Here is a 26,053-nt window from a genome sequence, read left to right as displayed (position 1 = left end):
TGCAGCAACAATCCACACAATGAACATAAAGACTATACTTAATTCCTCCCATTTCTAAAGATATAAGGGCTTAGGTCAGATAGGACTTGTGATGAAAACAGGATGGCTCTATTTTCACATCACTCATTTGTAAGTGTGTAATACTTTGAATCCCAATCTCATTGTCTTGGGACATAATCATTCGACTTCAATCTTCCTATGCTTTTAGGAAAAGCTCCCGTGTACTGAGACCTCAAGATCTGTTTATGCTGGAATTGAGTAGAAATGTTCTTCAAGATGATTTAATAGCATCTTTTAGAAAAGCTATAGAAAAAAAATAGTCTTTCATTGCTATCTGGAGACCTGCAATTTACAGGCCTCTTCTGAAATGAAGTTCAAGCCTCTTAGGCGCAATGTAAAAATCTCCAAGAACTCATTTTTTTGAGAATGCTTTGTGTGTTTACTAGTTGTTCGAGCTAATGGAAAAAATAAGTTCAAAATAGTGAAGTTTAATTTTGTAGTTAATAATTTATCACATATATTTTTTCAAGGATGCTAATGCCTCAGCAGAACTTACTCAGAACAATCAAGCAAATCAAACACTTATGTTTTGAAGCATTATTTCACTCCAAAGTTTGACAGCAGCTGATGGGCTATCTTGCTTCTTTAATCAGTGGATATTAAAGTATTTAACAAGAGAGATCATTTCTATTATCCTTAACTTGGAAGCAGAGAAAGATTCTCACTGAACAGCACTGTTTTGTTTGATATGATTTGGTTTGGTCACTATGGATCAAGGGAGTGCTAGTCCCTGCAGTAGATGTTTTACATTCTTCCTTGTTCTGCTTTTCTGGCTATAAACTTGATATAATGTACATGAACAAAGATATTATATACAAGAACTATGTGAAAGTCAACTGTAACTCAAACTGGTGTTGCACTGGAGTCAAAGCTTTTTGGACCAAGTTTATTCAATTTCTGTAAAACCTAGTGAAGTTATCTGTGAAGATAATATTAAAAACTACCTTAACAGTCCGTGTGATCTCCCATATCTGTTAGAAAAACAATCTGATTTTGTGCTGGTAGAAATGCCTTCGTTCTTCCTACCTTGGTGCTGGATCTAGTGCAAACAAGAAAAACACAGTCAGTTCATCATGTTCATATGTGCTCATAACAGTGCATCATCAGATAAACCTCCAGAGACACCTTTGCCTTTCAGTTGCTAGAGATGTACAGCTGTGCATAAACAAATGGCAGCAGATGTCATTATTCAAGGGATGCCTTTATGCAATTTCTTGCAACATCACAATGTTTAATGCTCTTGAGAGGTGATTTCATTTTAGTTTGAGTTTAGAGAATGATTTAAACACTCTGAAAGGCAGTTGCTGAGGAATATCTAACAATTCTTGCTTGTATAAATGTGCATTACCCTCACAAAATGTTTCCAAGTAGAAAACATCGTGGCTTCTGTGGGAAAAGCTACTCAAAATGATCAATAAGCAAGTTTCTTGCCTCTAATCTAAACACAATTATGTGTATCAGCCAGTCTAATTGTCAGTCTTTACAACCACAACAAATAGAGGATTCCTTGGGAAGATGGGGAGATTAAACTATGTTCTTGATACTTGCCAAGTACTTCTGGACAAAATATTTCAAAATTGATAGTACTTTGTAATAGAAAACAAAAAAAGAAAATATCACATCATCTAAAACACACTGCAAATAACTCAGTATTAATAAGTATCTATATACTACCAGCTCTACTGACTTGCCTCTAAATCAGAAACAAATAAATTAATAGCTTTGAAGACACTTGACACGACAGTTTGCAATACTCTGTCAGCCTTACAACCAGTGCTTTTTGACAAGCAGGCTGCATACTTCTACCACACTTAGATTAGAACCCAATCTAAATGAATTATGAAAGGAGAGACAATTGTAGAAAGCTCACTCTTTCTCTGTTCCGTGCTGTTTGCTTCCAACCATCTTGTTTCATAAGATAGCTAAAAGAGCCTCTCATGATAAGGTAATGTTTTAACACAACCTACACTGAAGTGGTCTACACAAGTAATGCCACACTCTGCTTGAGATTCAGCATAGTTCCTAAGGGGAAAGAAAAAAAGAAATATAGAGAAAGAAAAAAGAAAAGAAGAACAGAACTGCTGGAACAGGTTGCCCAAGGAGGCTGTGGATACCCCATCCCTGGAGGCATTCAAGGCCAGGCTGGATGTGGCTCTGGGCAGCCTGGTCTGCTGGTTGGTGACCCTGCACATAGTAGGGAGTTGGAACTGGATGAGCATTGTGCTCCTTTTCAATGCAGGCCATTCTAGCGTTCTAGGAACAGCTTACAAGGGTTAGTGGAGCAGAACAAGACATAAAAACTTGTATCAACACTCCTCTGTTTCCGGCAGTCCAATTACTTCTCTTGATGCTATAGATATTTCTCAGGAACGCACTGTTTTCACATAGCACTTGATCTTGAGCAAATACAACTAGTCTTGCAGAATCATTCACAAGGTAAAGATTTGCAGAATCATTCACAAGGTAAAGATTTCACATGTGAGATCAGCTAGTATTCCTCCAATTCTTCTACTAATTGCTCAGTTGGCATTACCTCAGTGGTATTAAGTAGTATGAGCTTATTCTATTTTCTTTTCCTTGTGGGGAGTCCACCCGAAAAAGAGAGAAATAAAATCACATGATATCACCAATTCTGTGGATAAGTCTTAATTTTACATTATGTCATCACTTCTATAATATTTAAGGTGAAATGAAATTAAAAAATACACACAGCTACTACAGTGAATAAATTTTTAAACATTAACAATGAAAATGGAGTTTTCAAGCAGAGTTCTCAAACAGAATTTTTTTCTTGCTTTTCCAAAACTGATTTAGAGGTGGGACCATCACACTTGGAGATGGCTGTTCATACAGTCATTTCTGAGTTCTTTTGTCATAAACATCCTTTAATTCTATTATTTTGTGTATCCATTGGTCACTAGCAAAAGTAGCAGAAAGCTTATGATGTTGTTGTTTGTCTTTAATATAAACAGAAATTAATACTAGCTTGTATCAGAAATGGTGTTGCCTGCAGGAACAGGGAAGTGATCATCCCTCTGTACTCAGCACTGGTGAGGACACACTTTGCTCAGTTTTGGGCCCCTCACTACAAGAAAGACATTGAGGAACGTGTCCAGAGAAGGGCAATGAACCTGCAAGGAGTCTGGAGTCTTATGAGGAGTGACTGAGGGAGCTGGGATTGTTTACTCTGGAAAAGAGGAGGCTCAGGGGTGACCTTATTGCTCTCTACAAATACCTGGAAGGAGGTTGTGGTGAGGTGAGAGTAAGCCTCTTCTCCCATGTAACTAATGATAGGACTAAAGGGAATGGCCTCAAGTTGTGCCAGGGGAGATTCAGATTGGACATTAGGAATTACTTCTCTGAGAGAGTTGGAGGTGCTGGAATGGACTGCCCAACGAGACAGTAGAGTCATCAGCTTTGGAGGGGTTCAAGAAACATTATATATTGTACTGAGGGACATGGTTTGGTGGGAAATACTGGTGATAGGTGGACGATTGGACTGGATGTTCTTATAGGTCTTTTCCAACCTTGGTGATTCTATGATTCTGTTATTACTGAATGAAGAATGTTTCTAATTAACAAGCCTGCAAACGCATCCTGAGACACTGCATAGGCAAAAAAATTTAGAGCGTAATGCTTCAGCAAAGGGGCATCTAAACATTTGTCAGCCAAAAAATTATGTTTTCTGTAGCCCATTTGCAATTATGTGTAAAAATGTGCTCACTGAGCACACAAACACTGGATCACTACGCAATATGCAATTCTCTCTAACTGCTGTTCATCTTGCATGGCCATGGGAAAGGAATGAGGAAAACAAAGGCTGCACTTGGATCCATTTTGTTGAGTTCTGTCAAAAACATAAACAGTTAGGTAAAAAGTGGAGAAGGAAAAAAGATGTGGGTGAATAAATAAATATAAGATAATGAGGGAAATTTTGTCTTCGAAAATGTTGTGCCCAGTTAAATCCAAGTTAGTTTGTTACACTCATAGAAAGAACAGCATATACACACAAACAATATTTCTACTTAAATCTGGGTTCAAATCAAAGTATTAACACTCACAGATGGTATTGAGAAACTACTCTAGCATGCCTAAAAGCCAACATCTCCTCCACCTCAGATCAAATGATGTTATGTACTCACATCAATTCTGCCAAGGTGTGCCCCACTGGAGTCCCACAGTTAGATTAGTGAAATAATGAAGATATTTAAAACCAGCTCAAGGTCCCTGCTACACTAGAATATAAAAGTTTTCAGCCGTGAGTCTGAGCTTCTTTCACAACTTTCGTGGCAAGTACAGGAACTGAATCATGAAGCACTCACGGGAGAGCAGAGTCCCAAAAAAGCCTGTGATTCACTCAACAGTGCTCTGTTGTTTTAGGGTGGTAGATAGGATAACCAGCACTCATGACAGTGAGCAAATCTGACTTGTCAACCTGATATTTTTCCAATGCTGAACTCAGAAGCCTGCAAGCAATCTTACTCATGTTTGCAGTGCTCGCGGGCTTAGAGACTGGTAGAGCTAAGATAGACACTGCTGGAGCTCTGCATCTTCGGTCACCAGAATTAAGTGAAGCATACAACGTATTTATAGTTGTCTGAATTCTCATGTTCTCTGGATCAGTGCCCACAGGAACCTGAAGGACTTTCTGCACTCTCTTCAAGAGATTTGTTTTCTTAAGGATCTAAATAACGCGAGCTTCAAAACAACCTCTACGCCCATGCTTCAGCGTCTGTGTTTGACACACTCGTCTTTATGAGTGAAAAAATACAGCATATGAGGTGGTTGCTATAAAGTGCACCTAGTTGTCAGATTTTGAAGAAATGAAGAAAAATCACATGAAGGAAAAAAGGCCTATTCTTGCCTTAATGCTTTACAAATATCTTACCACTATATCACTACTATAATCCTTGCTGGTACTTTGGTACTGACAGTGCAGTGCAAATTAAGAGAAATGTAGTCAGAAATGGACTGATGAAGATGGCTTGAAGCTTTAGTAGCACTCCAAAGAAGCCTCTGAAAAAAATAAAATGATAACAGATATGTGAGAGGAATACATCTCCCTAGCCAAATCATCTTCCTTCAGAAGCAGCGGCTGTAGGATGACTTATGGGCATTAACCATTTCAGCTGGCTTTCTGAATTTATTCTTCAGGCAGGCTGAGTGACAGAAAATGCAAACATCATCCCTTTGAATTGGAAAAGAATATAGAAAATATATATATGTTGGAAAGAGCAACAACCAGATCTCTTTCTTCTGCTTCCTGGAACAAATCTGGCATGATCTTGATGATGCTCATTTTTAGGTATTACAGCGGAAGAAAGTTATTTATATATGTTTACTTACACACACACACACATATATACATGTGCACACAATCCAGAATAGGAACATTAAGATGGGATCCAGGTCCTCACAGCTGGGGTGAGTGGAACCTTAGGAAACAGCATCAAGAATCACTGACAAACCAGCATAACAGAGTATGTAGAGATTCGTACTTAAATATTCAACTTAGAACTAATAAAACAGAAAGGACAAGAGAAAGAAATAAAGCTGTTCTGCAGACAAGGAGATTTCAGCCTACCTGCTTTTTGTACTTCTGTCCATAATGGAGCTGGTGCTTTTCCATGGCACTTAAACTGTCATTGAATTGATTGCCTCAGTTGCCAGGGAAACCAAAAGGATGGAGTTAATAGATATTACTTAGCTTACTACTTAGATACTACTGAAAAGTCTGGCAAATAAAATTGTTTGACATGAAAATCATGTTGCCACAAGTTAGTTAACAGCTACACTGAGTCTTAGAAAAAATAATTAGATAAGATTTTACCTTTTCTTCCCTCTAGTTTTGTGCACTCCAACTTGTTTAGCTATCAGTATCCCTGTGTAGCATTTTCTTTATTTTTTTTTTTCCAGACATACAAGGTAGATTACACAAAAGAATCTTTTTAATACTATGTCATGGATCCGGGCATTTTAAAATCATCACAGATGATGCAAAATGAGATTTGAGTTTGAGAATTTTTAAGTCAAACACATTTAAGGTGATTCTACCTTTGCTTCCAGAAACTGTAAGTTATGGAAGATTTTCATAACAACCTCATAAACCAAATTGGGGTGTTAGAGATCATTATGTTTTCAGGAACCTATGCTAGTACAGAAAACATTTGTTGTTGGGAGAATCATAAACATTCCTGGCTATCACAAAAGATCCTACTAAAGCTGTTCAGGGCAAGCTTGATGCAAAATTCTGAAATTACTTGTAAGCTTATGTAGCATGCAGCTTTTTTTTGCAGAATCCTTCTTATGTGTTGTGTCAGATTACTTCATTTAGACAAAAAAAAAAAAAAGAAAAAAAGAAAAAAAGAAAAAAAGAAAAGGCCTGTTTCCTAAAATACTGGAAAGTATAAAGGAACCGTAAATCTTGTCCTTTTCCACAAGTTCTGTGTTCACAGCATGAGTCATATGTATCAAAAGCAACCACACAAGGATCAGGCTCTAGGCACATTTACTTACAGAAGGCTTGAGGAGTTATTTCTGCACTGTAACCACAGATGACCTGTGCTCAGACTCCTTGTTGCCATAGAAATCTCACGCCAGCATCCACGATCTGCCTCACATCCCTTGTAGCCCCTTGCCTGCTCCAGTTCCTGTGGGCCTGATGTCCCCCAGTGTGGGCAGGTCGCTGTTGCTGGCAGGACTGGAACATACTTAACCCTGCTACATGGTTACAGAAGGCCCAGGGAGTGAATTTTTTGCTTACTTGACTAAAAATCTTCTGCCACCTGGCCCAGAGGTTTCTAAAGTCGTATCTTGTTGCATAATTAGTATTATATAAGAGTAATTATAGACACTACAGCTTTTCTGTGTCAGGTAGAGGGTTAGTGACATATAGGAAGGTCTTTGTCAAATACCAAAAACTTGTTCCCACTGGAAGGAAAGACTAGCACAGTACCTTCTGGCTGCTTGTTCTCATGGGAGAGCCATTCATAGAGATCATTTAGAGACAGAGCTTAAAGATGCACCCAAAGCAAAAAAGTAAAACTACAAGAACACAGAAAGTGGAAAGGGGGAAGCAAGCATACCATTTGAGAACACAATACAGAATCAAAGAATGACTGAGGTTGGAAGGGACCTCTGGGTCTGTCTGATCCAGCTCCTGGGACACCCAGAGCAGCTCCCACATCCCTGTGCTCATCCAGCCCACACATCAGCAGCTCTTCCGTGAGGATCTTATGGAGGATAATATCAAAGGCCTTAGTGAAGCCCAGGTAGATGACACACACTGCGCTTCCCTCATCAATGAAATAAGAGGGATTGTTTCTAGTTTCCCATTTTCCTGGTATTGGGAAGATTGGCGAGCTGCTTTAACCTCTACTGGTGTCTGGAACCTACACAGCCTAAGCACGCCCACCAGGGCACCAGCAAAAATCCCACTACTCAAGATCAAGTAGTGCAGAGCAGCTTGGTATTTTCTAACAGGAGAGTTGCTCTTAACAGTGTTGCAAGTTGCTTAATTACTTCCTATGTATTATCCCAATAAGAAGCATCAGGAAGAACTGAGATTATTTTAATTTATCTCTACAGTTACAAATCTTCGTATAAGAGTGTCATGGTTTTATGGTTTTTGTTATTGGTATTCCACATCATAACATCATGTAGTGCAATGGGAGTTAAAGAGTTAATGCTCCAGTTCCATGGATAGTTCCATGTACCTGGTTCTCAGAAGAGAAAACCTACATACTGCATAGCCCAGAGGACTTTGCGTTATTCTGTTACTGTTTTCTGTTCAGAGGGAAAGATTAAACTGTTCAAAGATCATGAGACATCCCTTTTTTTCCCTTCTGCTTGGCCTGACTAGACATCTTGTCACAGCATTAGATTAAGGCCTTCGGCTTTCAGGCATTCTCATTTTATTTGATTTATTAACTTCAATTCTAATTACATTGTATTATAGTGTGCTATCTTGCATTCCGATATCTTTTCTAAGTAAATTAGTTTGTTTCTCCTCAGATCGTTGCCTCTCTCCACTCTTTTTCCCTTCTTCCCTTTCTCGGGGCGTGGGTCTGTGGGTCCCCCTGCCCCATAGTCACAGAACTGGGCTGAACCAGCCTGTAAACCATTGACAAAGAGAATTATTATTTTGCCTATTGCAGACACACTTCTATTTTCTGGGCTACTCCAGAGTCATATTTCTCTTTACGCATGGAAAATGTTGCTCTTCCCTAATATGGCAAATAAGAACAAGGGGGTTGCCAAACTCAATAGGGGAAATATAGGATAAGATCCTGTTATACCATCCAAAAAGATACAAGAAACTAAAATCACATGGAGCACTTCCACTGGCATTGGCTGGCACAATTGTCCCAGCTGGATTATATGGTTGCAAACCTTGACACTTGATTATATTTAGAAACAAAGAAAATGAATAAGTCTGATGATTATTCTGCATGCAAACAGAATTCAATTAGCAGAAAGATCTCATTTTAACCTCGCCTTGTGAGCATTAACATTGCAGTCTATCAGGATATACTGTTTAGCATCAGCATTTATGTGAAAGAAAAACAAACAAACAAAAAAAAAACCTTGACATTTTGAAGTTGGCTCTAAGAAATATAACAGAATTCTAAGTAACTACCTTTCCACGACTTCCCATTGTCGCTGTTCACATTTCAGTTCCCTCTTTGGCCTAAGGAAAAAAAGCTAAAAATCAGCGTAGCTGACAATTTTACAACTTGTGAAATCTAAATAGCTCTCGTTGTGGTCAAGACTGAAGAATTTTTTTAATTATTATTAATCCCAGCATCAAAAGTCAGCCCATTCCAATTAAGACTTCACCAAGAAGTAATGGGAAACACACTGACACACTGACATTTTAAATTAAGAAACATTCCTACTAACAATCCTATAAATCTCCCTAGTTAACTACATTTTCTATTATTTTATGAGTCTTCTGTTCAATTTGACAGTTCCAATCTGTTGGGAATACAGAGAAGGACAAGATCTCTTTGGAAACTGCTTTCCACCAGGATGGGGCATAAGGGGATACAGACTTCCCCACAAAGCATATTTTTCTGATGTTTGATGAATTTGAGCCAAACAGCACCTCAAAAGACTAAGAAACCTGCTTGTGCCACATCTCCCTTGATCCTAGGCATTTTAGTACTCTGTGAAGCCAAGGAAGCTACCTATATCAAGTGCAGTATAGAGCTACACCAACAAGACTGATAGACTCACGGGAGGAGGATAATCAAGAGCTGTAATGGTAGCATTTGGCACCAAGCTAAGCATATTCCCTGCCATATTCTGAGCTTGGAACTTTAACAGACATATTTTTCCTTGATACATCCTCCGTAAGGGGCTGAAGAGTCCACCTAGTTTCATGATTGTAAGGATATGAGGTCTTTATTTAAACAATATATTCAATAACATGCTTCTCTCTCTCTCTCTCCAAATGAGCTGTATTTTCAGCATTTCTAGAAACGGTGTTAAATGACCATCTCACAGGAGTACATCATGCACACTTCCTCCATTAATCATTCCTTTTAAAACCACAGCTGTAAAGGGACACAGCAAGGCCCAGTAACTCTATCCCTGCCAGACCCTGTATATCTACCACCCAGCCCCATGAGGTGTGTGTTCTGTGCTGTGGCTAGATTTCTGCTACTGCATAGAGGCAAAGAGCTAATATTCTTCTTCCACTACCAAAGTTCAAGCAGTCAACTGATGCTCAAGCAACTCATGCATGAAACTTAGTCACTAACAAGTGACCTTAGAGAGACCGTTGTCATGGTGAAACCAAGAGGACAGCACAGGATACTACGAGAGAGCATGTAATAATGTAAATTTGTTACAATAAATAATGATGTATTAGAAATCTGCTTTGAAAATAAATATTCTGGGCTACATCAAAAGCAGGGTGGCCAGCAGGGAGTAGGAGGTGATTGTCTCCTCCTACTCGGCCCTCGTGAGGTCTTGTCTGAATTATTATGTCCATGTCTGGGGTCCCCACCACAAGAAGGATGTGGAGCTATTGGAGCAGGTCCAGAGGAGGGTCAAGAAGATGATCAGAAGGCTGGAGCACCTCTCCTACGAAGACAGGGAATTGGGCATGTTTAGCTTGGAGAAGGCTCCAGGGAAATCCCATTGCAGCCTTATGAACAGGAGAAGGGCCAACTTTTTCCACAGTCCAGTAGTGACAGGAGGAACAGGAATGGCATTAAACTTAAAAAAGGAAAATTTATGTTAAATATTGGGAATAAATTCTTTGCTCAGAGAATGATGAGGAAACTGGAACAGGTAGTCCAAAGAAACTGTGGATGCCCCATCCTTGGAGGCATTCAAGACCAGTTTGGATGGAGCCCTGGGCAGCCTTATCTAGTGTGTGGCAACCCTGTCCATGGCAGTGGACCTGGAACTAGATGATCTTTAAGGATCATTCCAACCCTAGCAATTCTATGATTCTATGATTAACAGGAAAGCAAAGTGATTTTTCCAAAAATATTGTCCTGGGTGGAAATGAAGTAGGGGTGTGAACAAAAGAAAAATTAAAAAAAAAGCCACAGAGCCTCTCAACAAGAACACAAACATCTCTCTGCCTTATGTAAATGCAACATGAACCTAAGTCTCTGCAGCACGGTCTTCGCAAGCTGGATAGTATTTATCTGTCACAATTAAGATGCTAGCTGACAGCTGACTAAGAAACGAAAAGAAAAGACCCCTTCCCAACAAGTTCAGGAGTCTGTGAGAAAGAAAAATGAGCACTTTGGCAAACTTCTATCTCACTTGATGGATTTGAGACGTCTTAAACCTGTCTCTGTACATCAGGATTGCACTGAGGATCACCTGGAAAATCCTGCACACAAAGAATAGATACCCATATTAAGATCTCCCAGAAAAATCTCAATCCAGTGACAGTAATTCACCCCCAGCTAAAGGGCTTTGTGTTTATAAAGCTTCTAATACTAAATTAGGTCTGCTTATTAGCTTGTATAATTGTTGATCTTAATGCAGCTTCTTCTATTGATCAACTACTGTTGCTGCTATGCAAAAAAGATACAGCGATAGAAACCTTTCCACATATGAACCTAAAGGAGAGTGTTTACCTCATTAGCTGGAAACATTGTTATGCTCTAATTAATTCAAGAGAGGCAGAAAATAACAACACATGGCACCACTTCTACACAATCAGTAAAAAAAGAGAGGGTGCATTTGTTCTACTTTCACTATTGAATTCTCTACACATTTACCATTCCTTTCAGAGATACAGGCATCAGATTTATAGGTATAGTTCATTCTGATGTTGAATGTGATGAAATCTTAGAGTTAGACAGCGTAAGCATTTAATTGCAGGTTAAAGCAACTATCATCATTAGATCCAAGCTAGAAAAAGAAGAATCAAACATAATACAGCTCTCAGTAAACTATTACAGCAATTGTGATACCAAGAGTTTCTCTAATCAAATGCAATGCAAAGATTCAGTAACATTCTATATATTCATTCTTCACAGCAATGAACGAGGAAAAAAAACCCACAAAAGATCAATGCCCCTGATAATAAAGGTCTACCTCTTGTTATATATTAAGCCTCACTTACATAAATAAGTGAAAATTTAAAAAAGAACATTAAAGCAATTGTGGCCTGTGTTATATTTTGGAAGCTGTTTTCAAAACTCTACAGTTTTACTTGGGTTAGGAATTTGAGAACCAGAATCCCTGTATGGATTCTGGGCAATTGCTCTGTAGGACACTGCCTAAAATGCAAGGACAGAGCAAAACATAGGTTCCCATTATTCCACCATGGAACAAGGAGAGATGGTACACAAGCACTATCTACCAAAGGGGCAGAGATACACTAGAGGAAGTGCACACCTCCCTCCCTCCCTCACTGTGGCCAAGACAAACAGAAGCTAAATTAGTTTCAAATCACAGCCTTCAAGCAGATTCTTCCATTTTCCTTTTTTCTCATGTCAGTGATCCTTACTATCAAATGAGGCATTTGAAAGCTGTGTGGGAAGCAAATATAGAATAAAGCATCTCACCTCTAAAGTCTACTCCTTCTGAGTTGCAGAGCTGCACTTTGCAGGAGAACAAAGTGCCACTGTGGGAGCTGGAGGTGCAGCCCCATCCCATACACCCTACTTCTTTTAAAAACTGATCCAACCTGCAGCATATTATGTGCTTACTGCTCGTGTTTCCCATAAGATGCTGCATAATATAGAATCATAAAGATTGGAAAAGACCTCTAAGATCATCTCGTCTGACCTTCCACATATCACCAATATTGCCCACTGAACCATATCCTTAATTGCCACATTTTCCCTTTTCTTGAACACCTCCAATGTTGGTCACTTCACCACCACCCTGGGCAGCCCATTCCAGTGCTTGACCACTCTTCTGGAGATGAAATTTTTCCTAGTATCCAACCTGAACTTCCTCTGGCACAACTTGAGGCCATTCCATCTTCTCCTATCTCTGTTACCTGGGAAAAGAGGCTGACTCCCACCTCTCTACAACCTCCTCTCCAACTTTAAAATGGAGAAGAGGTGAGCTGGTAAAAGTGGTGGAGTGGAGCAGAAGTATCACAGGGGGTTCTCAGATGTCCATGGCCCAAGTCCTAAGAAGTTGTGCTGCTCCATACGTTACAGACCAACAGATAAACAAGTATTATGAGTGCTTCCTTTGGATAAAACATAGATGTACAATGATTTGCCTTGCCTGAGCCACACTGAGTGAAGAGGAATTGTCTTGGGTCAAATATAAAATAAGTAATATTGTTAATGTACATAAGTAACAAAATTTAATTTTTTGTGATTTTTTTTTTTAAATTAAATACTAAAAAAAGAGAGCAACAAAACCATAAAACTAGTGGGATATTTGACCTTATTTTTGTGATACTAATGAATCAGTCTGTTTCAATTGAAGTAGTTGCAATCACTAGTGAATTCTCAAGGTGCTTATCAGAGATATTTGATGAAATTCTGCTCTTCTTGTACCTCATACTTGAAAACAGCTGTTCACAAATGTACATACAGCCAGAAAGCAATGACCCTTTTCTCACAAATTTTTGTGGCTAATGAGGACAACAACTTGATCTCAAAGTTATGCAAAAGGTTATAAACATGCCTGGTAGGAAAACAAGATGCAATAAAGAAAGAAAATGTAAGGTAAAACACAGCAAAAGAACAGAAACATTTCATTTGAGAAGTTCTCCTGAACATTACCTTGAGAGTTGCTGCACCATCTTAAACCAGCAAGTATAAATCTTGTTACGGTGATATTTCACACCTCTAAAGGCAAATTGTTCAGTTTTCCCAATTTCCTTCAGACTGAAATGTAGCAAAACAGGGCTTCCTTCCCCAAAGTTAGACAGAAGTGTATCTATATTTTTAAGAGAAGAAAGTGAGCACTAAATCTTTATTTTTGTTATTTCTTCCAAAACCCAGAAAAGAAAAGGAAACATGAATGACACTGTGGGTAATGCTCTCCATTGGTTCATTAAGATTTCACTGTAAGAGGAACAGTATTTTTTCTCCCCAGTTCTTTTTCTCAAAATAAATTAAAGAAAGGTCATAGAAAGAATGACGGTACCGACAGAATGAAAGTACTGACTAAATTGACTTAATAAGGAAAGAACTACACTTGTCCATAGAACAGTAGAATAGCTTGGGTTGGAAGAGATCTCAAATATCACACACTTCCAAGCCCCTTGACTTGGGCAGGGTTGCCAAAACTAGATCAGACTTCCCAGAAGCCCATCAAGCCTGGCCTTAAATGTCTACAGGAATGGGGCATTCATAGCTTCTCTAGGCAGTTTGTTCCAGTGCCTCATCACTCTTTGAGACAAGAATTTATTCCTAATATCTAACATAAACATCTCCTCTTTCAGTTTAAATCAATTCCCCTTGTTATATCACTATCTACCACCATAAAAAGTTGGTCACCTTCCTGCTTTTAAGCTTCTTTCAAGTATTGGAAGATCACAATGAGGTCTTCACAGAACCCAACTCCCTCAACCATAGGAGAGGTGCTCCAGCCCTCTGATCATATTCTTGATCCTCCCCTGGACCTGCTGCAACAGCTCTACATCCTTCTTGTGGTGGGGACCCCAGACCTGAACAAGATACTCCAGACGGGACATCACGAGGGTCGAGTAGGGGGGTACAATCACCTCCTACTCCCTGCTGGCCGCCCTGCTTTTGATGTAGCCCAGGATACTGCTGGACTTCTACACTACAAACACACACTGCTGGCTCGTGTCCAGCTTTTTGTCCACCAAGACCCTCAAGTCCTTCTCTACAGGGCTGCTCTCAAATTCTCCTCCCATTCTGCATAAATATCTGGGATTGCCCTAACCCAGATGCAACATCTTGGTCTTGATCTTATTGAATCTCACTAGGTTGTCATGTGCCCACTTTTCAAACCTGTCCAGGTCCTTCTGAGTGGCATCCCTTCTCTCTACTATATTGACTGCACCACTCAGCTTAGTGTCATTAGCAGCCTTGCTGAAGGTTCATTGAATCCCACATTGTAAGTCGTTGATAAAGATGTGGAAGAGCACTGCTCTTCCCCTGGGGGACACTGCTCATGACCAGTCTCCACATGGATGTAAAGTCATTGACAACAACCCTCTGGCTGTAACCATCCTCCATTACTTTATCCACTGAACAGTCTCCAGACTTCAAATCCCTATCTCTCCAGTTTAGAGATAAGGATATGGTGCAGGGCCATATCAAAGACCTTGCACAAGTCCAGGTGACATCAGTTGCCTTTCTTTGGTCCACCGATACTTTCACTCTGTCATAGAAAGCCACCAGATTGGTCAGGCACAAGCTGCTCTTGGTGAAACCATGCTGACTATCCTGGATCACCTTCTTATCTTCAGTGTACATTAGCACCTCTGAATGCTGAATAGCCCACACTGAAAATTCCCTGTCATTAGAAACTTGAATACAAAGCAGAGCGTGTTACAAATACTTCTCAGCAAGATTTAAGAGGAAAAATAAAATCCAAACAAATAAACAGCAACAAACCACACTGTAAGTTGCTACACTGAAGAGTGCAGATGTTTTGAGACATCTCAAGATTAAAACCTTAAATTTTCAGATTAAAACAATATTGCCTGAAGCAGAAGTGTTGCATTATTATTAAAGCTTCCAAAATCTATTCAACATTGCCTTGGGACTTGCTTATTAAGTTACACAAATGCTAGATGGATGTAAAACATAAAATGCAATCACATCTTGGATTTTCATGGATTTTCATAGAACACGGGGTACCACAAGAAATTGAGTAGGACATAAATGAAACAACAGGAAGATCTGGGATTCTCCTCCATAGACAAAATGAAGCTTAATTTGGAGAGGAGAGCTGGACGATAAAAGGGAGCTTGCTTAAGATTTAGTTTAAGGATCGAGAATACTGAATAAATGTATAGAATCTTTTATCTGTATACACATTCCTTATCTTAAGTTTCAAAAAGCCCTACAATTTGTCCTCTAACTTTAACATTTCTGTGCTTCCCTCTCCAGGGAGGGAGTAGCACTGTTAGTCTAGGGAAGTATTTCTGACACATTCAGAAAGAGCTTAAAAAACTAAGCTCGTATGAGATTACATTTTAGATGATTAGGAATCCTTTTTCCTAAACACCTGCATCAAGCCACTCATTGAAAGACACGAAACAAAGGCTTGGGCAGGCACAACAGACAAGCCCCACTTTGCTCACAAAGTGAAATTTATAGACTGCACAGGAGGAAGACAAAAGTCAGGATGACATTTAGATTTTTCCACAGTGAAAAGAAGGAACGTTTCTGAAGAATGAAAATGTGGGAGAATTAAGGAGTGCCACCCGCTACCTCTCTCCCCCACATACATACTTTTCTAAATCCCCCAGGAGGTACTCAATGCATCTCTCCTCTTAGCTTTTCTTCACACACACCTCCTACTCTGAGAGGTGCTTTCCAGTGCTCTCTGAACAGCTTGTGCTCTTCACAGGAACTCAATTCAAAGCGAAGGCAATCAAGAAAGAAACTCTAACAGTAGTTCTGGCATGTCATGGACAGAGCAGTCAGCTTTTGAGTCAGGAAATTACAAAGACTGTAGTGGAAACAAGGAAGAACTGAAAGCTGAATGAAAGATACAAGATGCTGGCTAGAAAAACATGGACGGTTTGCAATGAGAACTAGGGACTATGAGATTTCATGCTTGAAAAAGAGCACAAAAGAAATCCTAGTCCATCGCCTGCATCTTCTTACAGTACCCAAGCAATAGAGGATTACCTGAGTGAGGGAATCACCATAAGGTTTTTATACTCCAAATACTAGCAGAGCTACACGGGATCTAAGTTACATTACAGTCAATGCTGCACAGCAGCACCAAGATCAAAAGAGCAGAAAAACAACTTGTCACTACTCTTTTATATTCTTATTCAAGGGTATTGACTTATCAGTACTTATAAACATCTAAAGTGCATGAGACAAGTGGATGGGTTGGGCTCTTTTCAGTGGTGCCCAGTGACAGGACAAGAGGCAAAATCTGGAATACAGGAAGTTCCATCTGAACATTATGAATTTATTATTATTATTTTCACTTTGAAGATGGCAGAGCACTGGACAGGTGCCAAGACAGGATCTGGAGTCTAATTCTCTGGAGATACTCAAAACCTGCCTGGACATTTTCCTGTGGAACCTACTCTAAGGCACCTGCTTTAGCAGGAAATTGGACTAGTTGATCTCTAGAGTGCCCAGCCTCTATGATTTGGTGAGTCTGTGACCTGATCTTAGCGAAGACAGATGCTCAGATTGGTAAAGCTGCTTGGATGTTTTAGTAATTTGAAGATTATCAACTCCATGCTGCACTTAGATGCAATAATGTGTACAAACATGCTCCTAGAGGAACAAACTAGGGACACACACACACACACATTCTGTGCTGTGTAGGCAAAATGATGCTTATTTTACTATAGCACTGAGCTTAACAGTCACAGCTCCTCGATTAGTAATATGAAACCTATAGATGTGCTCTTGGAGTGGAAGCCTTGTTATTTCCTACAGTTTTCCATAGCTGTGGCATATACATTTAATATTTATGTATCATGCAAGGCTGTTGCAGCTTCATAACTCTTTCACAGTTAAAAGGCCATCATGACCCCTAACACAATTACTTCTGTGTCTCCTTTTCTGCCTCCTGTCTTTTTTTCTATGATTGTTTTCCATTTGATATGAATTTCCTTCCATCAGTGCCCATGGTAACATCCATAGAAATAGCAGCAGGCTAGACTGTGGCCATGAACAGCTCCCTAACCAGGGAAATCTGCAAACATTTATCACAAATATAATAAGAAATGCCACAGAAGCAAAACACATAACAACACTTCTTATTCTCTTGTACGTTCTTGTAATATTGTGGTAGCCAGAGCAATTTGTGCATATGGTAAACCTCTTTTCTGGCCTTTTTACATTTGTAAGTGTATGGATGCACCATACTGATATGGTCACAGCCTCTAGAACTGTAAATTCAGTCAAACAGACAGCTTCATCTTAGTCATCAAATAATACTTGAGTCACTGTGCTGTTAAAGATGCAGCTGTGATAAAGATGTGCATCACTCTGGAAGAAATACGAAAACTGTTTCAAACTGGAAATTTTTGAAGACACATTAAATATTTAAAAATCTAGGCAACTCGGGGGGATGACTTTTGAGTTTGGTGAAGAGCAATTTTTTTGTGTGCACACATCTCTCATGATTTTGAAAATAACTTCTGTTGTGAGATTGCAATGAGAGTGGCACGAGCAAATCCCAAAAGATTAGTGATGACATCCTGGAAACCTGAAGTGACTTCTTTTAAGCACTGATTGCTTCCCAAAGTAAAATCTGTTTACTGAGAATGTCAAATGATAAAGTTTACAGTCATGAATCAGAATGAGTAGCAGACTTACGTTTATTTGGAAGGCATCCAAACTACATTTAGAACAAAAGATGCACAGCATACATACGCATGCTGTAAGAGCCTCCTTTACAGGGACAGAACTCCTCTCAGCATGCAGAAGGGAACCATCTAGATCTGTGTGGGAATCAAGTCCAGATCTATATGCACTTTATCTAAAGTGAAAGAAGCTCTGTACTTGTGACATTCAACTATTTATTTTTAATCCCCTTCAATCAATTTAAGATTGATCCAGGGCACAAAAATTCACATTCCTTATTTAACAGTCTTGTTCAGATCCTCAGTCACTGTTTAACAGCACTTACCCTTAGCTTATGTTTTTATCTAAATGCATTCTACTATTTGTCAGAATGTTCAAGTCACCTGAGCAAATGCTTCTCCATTTCAAATTACTGTCAATTTCCAGGCTAAGAGATTGTTGGTATACCAAATCCTTTACAAAAAAATTTCTGTTACAGAGACTATTTAGTGATAGTATTTTAGTATTTCTGTGTACAGGATTACCAAAATGGGAATTATCATAATTGATAATATCATAAATAGTTGCAATGTCTTATCCCAGCAAAACCAATATTTTCTATGTAACCCAAGGAATGAATTTAAACTGATGCTACTATATCAGTGTGACACTCACACAAGTGCAAACACGCCTAAACCAACACCTTTCCATCATCAGAGCATTCTCACACAGGGTTGTCCATTTTTACCCACATAAAATTAAATCCGTAGGGCAAACAGCAATGCTTCTTTTGGAGGCGACTTTATCCTTCACCTCCAGCATTTCTACTCTGAATCCCATGGGCTGACTCTTCCCCTTCTCTCATGTCCAGTTAAGAGGTCTATCACTTCAGTCAGTCTAGGCTGGGGTAGCACAGCTTCCAAATTACACTTACCCAAATCAGCTTCCTTAGAAGGACAAAGAGAAAGGTTGAGACGGAACTGACTGAACGCACAAAGCTGAGAAATGCGGTATATAAAGAGGTGTTGTAAGAGGCAACAAGGCCCAGCTCAGGTTGTAGCAGGAATCTAGAGACTTCCCGCCACACAGAAATGAGGTTACAACTATTTAACCTATCCACAACATCTTGTTTCTGTCTGGAACAGAAACTCATTCTCTCACAACATTTTTAAAAGCGTGTATTAGCTTCCAATTTCAGCACAAAAAGTTCCAACACATCGCACCTCAGAAAGGTGATCTGCTCCCTTGTGGGCCAATGAGAAAGATGAAGAAAAGATTAAGAAAAGTGAGCTGACACAGAGGACTGCAACAGCAGAGCGGTAAAATAGCTTAGCTTGTATTCTTACTTCAAAGATTCAGCCACTGTTTATACTCCCATCAAGTCATAGGACTGCCACATTTGGTAGGCAATGTTATTCCTGGGTATTTCTTCTCTGAGTCACCGCTGATTGACTCCAACTCACTAAGGAAGACTACATACTTCTTCATTCACTACTATGAGAAGCGTGGGATGAAAGCAAGCAGAGCATGAGCTCCTAACCATGCAACCCCCTCAGCTTGAGAGTTTAACATAAGATACACTGGTTTCTACTAAAAGCCTGCACTACCACAGCCAGTGCCCCTTAGCAGGGGTTCTCCAAGCATTACCCATGGGCTGCCAGTGGTCTGTGAAGCCTTTGAGTGTGGAATCTGTATTGAGATTTGGGGAGAAAAGAGCTGTGCTGTGTTTCACTTTAACATTATGAACAGTTTCAAATCAGGCTGATCACAGGCCCTGCTTCAGTGTTCTTCTTGTTACACAGGGCAGCAACAAAGCTCTCAAGAAAACAGAGCTGCCAAACAGTCAGAAATATGGGGCACTCCAGACACCCATGGCAAAAACTCCCTTCCCACTATCCTTCAACGTAGTCACATCCCTCATAGCAAGACAGGCCCTCTTCTGGAGTGATAGGAGAGGTAACATCTTTGTTAAATAGACACAAAAGCCTGACAGCTAAGAACACAGAGGTATGGGTAGTTCATCACCCAAATTAAAAGTCTTATGGTCCCAGAAAACTGCCTTTCGTGACCAACCAGAAGATTTAAGAATAATAAAAAGATTTAAATCAGATATATGAATTTCACTACTGATAACTCAATGGACATCAGTTCTGAGCTACTGGCAAAGCAGATTCTTCATTTTAGAAATGTCTTGAGAATAATTTTTAGTTCATGCTTTTTTAGGACTTAGAGTGCATTTATATTACTGAAATAAGACATATAAAATATTTAATACAATATCTTTATTATATTGTCATTGTTCACATTAATGCATGCAATAAAAAGTCTAGATAAAAAAAAATGTTTGAGACGTTTTATAACTATAGCATGGCCTTTTACTCCATTTATCAAAATCAGCCTGCAGCTTCTCTTTGCAGATATAATAACTGAATAAAGTAATCATCCCCAAAACAGTTGCAGAAACAGTAATATCAAGTGAACTGCAAAAGTGGTGTATCTGTAGTTTTCAGCACTTTACCAATTACTGTCTGCATAATGGAGCTGATCTTCTCCACCAAGCTTGCTGTTACTGCAGCCATTTGCCTGATGTAGCTTAAATACTCAAAGAACATGGTATTTCTTTAGGATTTAAAAAGGAGTTAATATCAAGTACAATTTAAAGGATATAATTAAAATCTCACCTCCATGCTTTTTTGAGAAACTTATCCCTTAGGATCTTGAAGAACAAAACCTACCCAAGCAGACGAGAAAGGTTTTCACTATGCAACAAAGAACATCAAGACAGAAATTAATTCTATGTGTTACCATCACCAGGAACAGAAAGTAGCAATAAAAGGAAACTGAGAATGCTATTGTAGTACTTGAGGGAGAAGGCTTCATTATTGTATTTCTCAAAAATAGCAATGGAATTTAAAGTTATCCTAGTGATTTAAATATCCCCAAAATACACATGTACAGAAAAAGCACTGATTTCTCTAGGTTTCTCTATAAAGAGCATCCTTATAATTAAACCATGGCTATGGAAGATTAATTTTTTATATTCTTTGTCAAAAGCAGTTGAGAACACAATAAAACTCTTTAAATAAACAAAGACAAACACAGAAACTAAGTAGTATGAAAACCAAGTAAATTTCAAGCTATATGCATATGTAGTCTTCAAGAAGTTGCAGCTTTTTCCACAGGTTTAGATTGCATGCATACATTCCAATTTTAGAAATCTGCCCACTTATCACTGAAATCAGGAAGCAGCTATAACATGAATATTTGATTTTCATTACTTTCTTATCTTCCAGTGAATGCAGCAGAAGAATTTGCTTCTTTGACTTTTGAAATAGGAAATTCCAAGTTAATACCTGTCCTATTTCTGCCATTGAAAGCATTTTTGACAGGAACAGTCAGGGGCTGAGCCTGACTCTTGAACATGTAAGGCTGATGAATCATCACCAAAAATGAGGCTACCAGTATGAATGACTTTAATGGAAGACACATACACACCTTACAGTGGAGTTGAACAATGCTGTAAATGGCTGGGAAGAAGACTGTTCACGCTACAGAATAAAAGCACTGCTGCATGACAGAAAAATCCTGAAATCAGTCCCAGAATAGTTCAAACTAAGCTGTGACTACTCTTTCTATTGACTTCTATTGCCCATAAACTGTTGGCATGCTTGCAGCATTTACCATCATTATGATATTCATCACTTGATTTTTGGTCTCATATCCCAAAGGCAGTATAGCTGTAGAACACCTGCATGCCCACAAAAGCAGTGCTTTTCATTTCCTTTGCTAAGGAGAATTAGCTTCTACTTCCTTTTAAAACTTGCCTCTTATAGTTGTCATCACAGCAATCAAGGCAGTATACCCTTTAAATAAATAAATATAAAAAATATTTAAATTTAAATAAAGACATAGTTATGTAATTACTTGTGTGGATAAGAATTCCTGTTATTCCACTATTATTTACTTGAGAAATAGAAATCCAATTACTTATTGCATATGAAGCAGGTGAGATCCATTGGAAAGCAGCCCTCTGTCAGTGGATCTGTTCAAGATCTGTTTCCAAATTTCACCTATGTTGTTCCAGATGTCTCACAGACAAGGACCAAAGTGAGACACAACTCCCTCCTTCAAGCAAGCTCAGAGTACAAAATGTCATACAGTGGTTTCAGATCATTGTACACCTGTGAGCACATGCTTTTCAGAGAAGCTGTACACATCTTAATTTCTTAATTTCTTACACTGGAGGAGCTAATAGATATTTAAATTTCAATTCTTACATAACAAAACCTTCCCAACTTAACTGGAAGGAGAAACACAATGAAAGATGTTGAGATCTTAAAAGGGTAAAAAAAAGATGACCCTGGGAACTACTGACCTGTCAGTCTCACCTCTGTGATCATTTAACATGATGGAACATGGATGATCCTGGAAGCTATGCTAACTCACGTGGAAGACAGAAAGGAGATATGGGAGAACCAGCATGGCTTGGCCAAGGACAAATCCTGCTTAACCAACCAAGTGGCCTTATATGATGGTGTTGCTGCACCAATGGACAAGGGAAGAGCCACGGATGTCATCTATCACAGCCTCAGTAAGATTTTTGACGCACAACATCCTTTTCTCCAAATTGGAAAGATATGGATTTGATGAGTGGACTGCTTAATGGATGAAGAACTGGCTGCAGAATCGAGTTCAGAGAGTAGCAGTCAGTGGCTCAGTGTCTGGATGGAGACTGGTGACAAGTGGTGCCCCCCCAAGGGTTGGTTCTGGGGCTGATGCTCTTCAATATCTTCATCAGTGACATCAACAGTGGGGGTGAGTGCATCCTCAGCAAGTGTGCTGATGACACCAAGCTTTGGGGTGTGGTCAACACACCAGAGGGATGGGATGCCATCCAGAGGGACCTAGACAGGTTTGAATGGTGGGCCCAGGTGAACCTCATGATGTCCAACAAATCCAAATGCACGGTCTTGCACCTGGGTCGAGGCAACCCTCACTACCAATACAAGTTGGGGGATGAAAGGACTGAGAACAGTCCTACCAAGCAAGACCTGTGGGTATTGGTGGATGGCAAGCTGGACATGAGCCAGCAATGTGCCCTCACAGCCCAGAAAGCCAACTGTGCCCTGGGCTGCATCAAAAGATGCGTGACCAGGAGGTCGAGGGAGGTGATCCTACCCCTCTGCTGTGCTGCTGATACACATACCATACATATAGTCGAAACTATTGTTCTTTTCCTTTTCTCTGTGTTAGTAAATAGTTTTATCTCAACCCATGAGTTCTGCTTCTTTTTTCCTCCAGTTCTCTCTCCCACCTCACTGGGAATGGGGGAGTGAGCAAACAACTTTGAACTGCTGAGCTACTTGCAGGGTTAAATCACAATACCAGCCCAGTTTGATCAGCACTGCTGTATCCTGCCAGATCACCTAATATCCACTGCAAGAGGCACAGGAGAAAACATATTCTGAAGGTATGATTGTGATGTGAGAATTAATGCATGCTTGCTTTTATACACGCCCTGGCTTATCTGCAGTTTTCAGTCCAGTGTGTTAGCATAAGCGGACATATTGGACAAGATAAGGCATCGTGCCACTTATACTCAAATTCATGGTTTTCCAATTGTAATTCTAAATTCTTGGGAGACCTCATACTTTTTTAGGGATATTTTGGGAGGATTGAAATCCCACTACCATGTAGGGCTGTCACAGAACAGTACCTTTGTGTAATTTCAAGTATTCAAGTAATTTTAAGTATGCCTTTCTCCCATTGAATCCCCTGGAAGTTATTCATCAAAAATGTAGGACCGGACTAATTATACAATAAAAATTGACAGAGATGTTTTATCTTAAGGAATCTCTTTAGGATACTAATTTTAAGAACATCTATATTTAATTACATAACTGACTTAACTGTTAGGAGAAAATCTCTATTATCAAGACTAAAGTACTTCTTTCTGCACATTTCGTTCTCCTCAATATTAGTAGGCCACTGTTATTGCCAATTTTATAGGCAATATTTCTAGGAAGCTATCTACCTTTTTAGCCTCCATCAAAATTTAGGTAGGTCTCTACTAAATATATCTCCTCTGGATCTTATTGAGCTTTATGTGACAGAGGTGCAACTGAAATGTACTGCAGACATGCAATATTTACCTTAAATACACTGCTCAGCATCAACAATGATTGCTGAGAATTTTTTAAGCTATTAGTCTGTTCTAATCATTTTAGTGTTCCAAGATACAATCACGTAACAGTCGTACAGCCTCTCCCTAGCTTGCTACTTTGTTCTAAACCAATACTCTCAAAACCCATTCACATGAAACACAAAACTGTGTAAAGTAAAAAGCACTGTGTACACAGTGTAAATCAAGTGCCAGAGGAATTCTCTCTTTATGGTCATGGTTTCAGAAAATCAAATTCATCACAATTCTACCAACTTCAAGCAGAGCTGTATCAATTTAGTCTATTGAAGAACAAGATGTAAGTAAATATTTTTGGAGTCCTTCCTGATAAAGTGTCCATCAGAGAAAAATATATTATGATCATTAGAAGTTCTGTTCTGGGACCAAGCAAAGTAACCCACTGTCACCACCTCAGTGTTCACATTCACTGTTTGGTCCCTAGGAACCTTCAGCAAGCATCAATGAATGTCAATGGGTACCATTTTTTCCCCCCAGTGGAGAAATTCAGTAACATCTTTGCTTCATACACACTTCCACATCAGATGCCATTTTGACAGACTGTCCATCTGCTGCCATCTGTCAACTGCAAGTTGAAGGATTTTTGAGCTACATGGGACATAGGTGTATCCAAAAGCATCTTTGGAGGTATCACTGGATACATTATCCACCCTTTTGAGCAAATTATTTTGAGCAGCAGAAGCAGGAATCCTATACATAAGCTGAAGAAGTGGCTGGAGCCCCTCTGCAGGACCCTGTGCATATGGGGAAGCCATTTCCTTTAGCAAGCAAAACAGCACAGAGAAACTATGCCCAGGAAAGGGGTCCTTAGTACCTCTATTCTTCCTACTCTTTCAAAATTGGGGCAACTCTTAGGGGTCTAGGCCACAATTCCCAACTCTACTATGTTTTGGTCACCACGAGACATTGTTACAATGACATCACCATGACCTCCTGATGTCAAAAGTCACCTCACAACATTTTGTTCCATGCCCTATAGATATGGGGACTCTGCATCCAGAACCCCAGTAACTGAGTGAGAGAAGCCAGTGGCAATTTTGAGCTTGATAGCTGACTGCTTTTTTTTGCCAAGGAGGTAGGATGGATTGCATTCCTACCAAGAAGTGGCAGCTAATGGGAAGGCTCCAGCCATCAAGCCAATGGTGATGGATACAGAGCCAGAAGAGCTTATGGAAGTGGACCCACCTTCATCAAGGCAGAATCACAAGCAGCCCATCACTGTCAGGCAGTGTGAAGGAGATCAAGACTTAGACCCCACGCCTACCATCGCAGTGTATGGGGTCCTGTCCACCTTCCTCCAGATGGCCTAATTGATGCTGGTGCTGAACCTCCCATCCTGTAAGTTTACCATTAGCCAGGAAAGCTTCAACTTTTGGACCACCCCACAGGCTCACTTCGGACATTCATTTCCTGGGAATTATTCTTTTGGCAGTCAAAGCTCTTATGATCCCACCCTTCCCATCTCTCATCTCTTCTTCACCACATGGAAAAAGGAGGGTAGGGACTGGCATCCTCTGAACTGCTGTGCTGGGACAAAAAGGAGTCTAGAGGAGGGACGTGAGTTTCCTGAGCTGCAAAGATATTACAGAGATGGCCATTTCTGTGGTGAAGCAGAAGACTGATTCTGACAGGAAGAAGGCTGACATTCAGCATGAAAGACATTTTTCTCCCCCAGGGTTGGACAATAAATGATTCTAAGAAAAGAACAAAAAAACTACCAAAATTAACAATATTAAAAAAAAAACCCCAAACCCACAAGAATTCCCACAACAATAGAATTACCTCTGTTTTATGGGAACGTGAGAATCTTCATGTGGATTCCTGTGTTCCTTGCCAGTCTCCAGAGTACAGAAAAGACACTGCTGTGTGGGGTGAGGGCCCAGCCCAGGGC

The sequence above is a fragment of the Meleagris gallopavo genome, chromosome 3 (genome assembly GCF_905368555.1).
Source record: "Meleagris gallopavo chromosome 3, MGAL_WU_HG_1.1, whole genome shotgun sequence".
NCBI lineage: Eukaryota > Metazoa > Chordata > Aves > Galliformes > Phasianidae > Meleagris > Meleagris gallopavo.
This window is presented reverse-complemented; position numbering follows the sequence as displayed.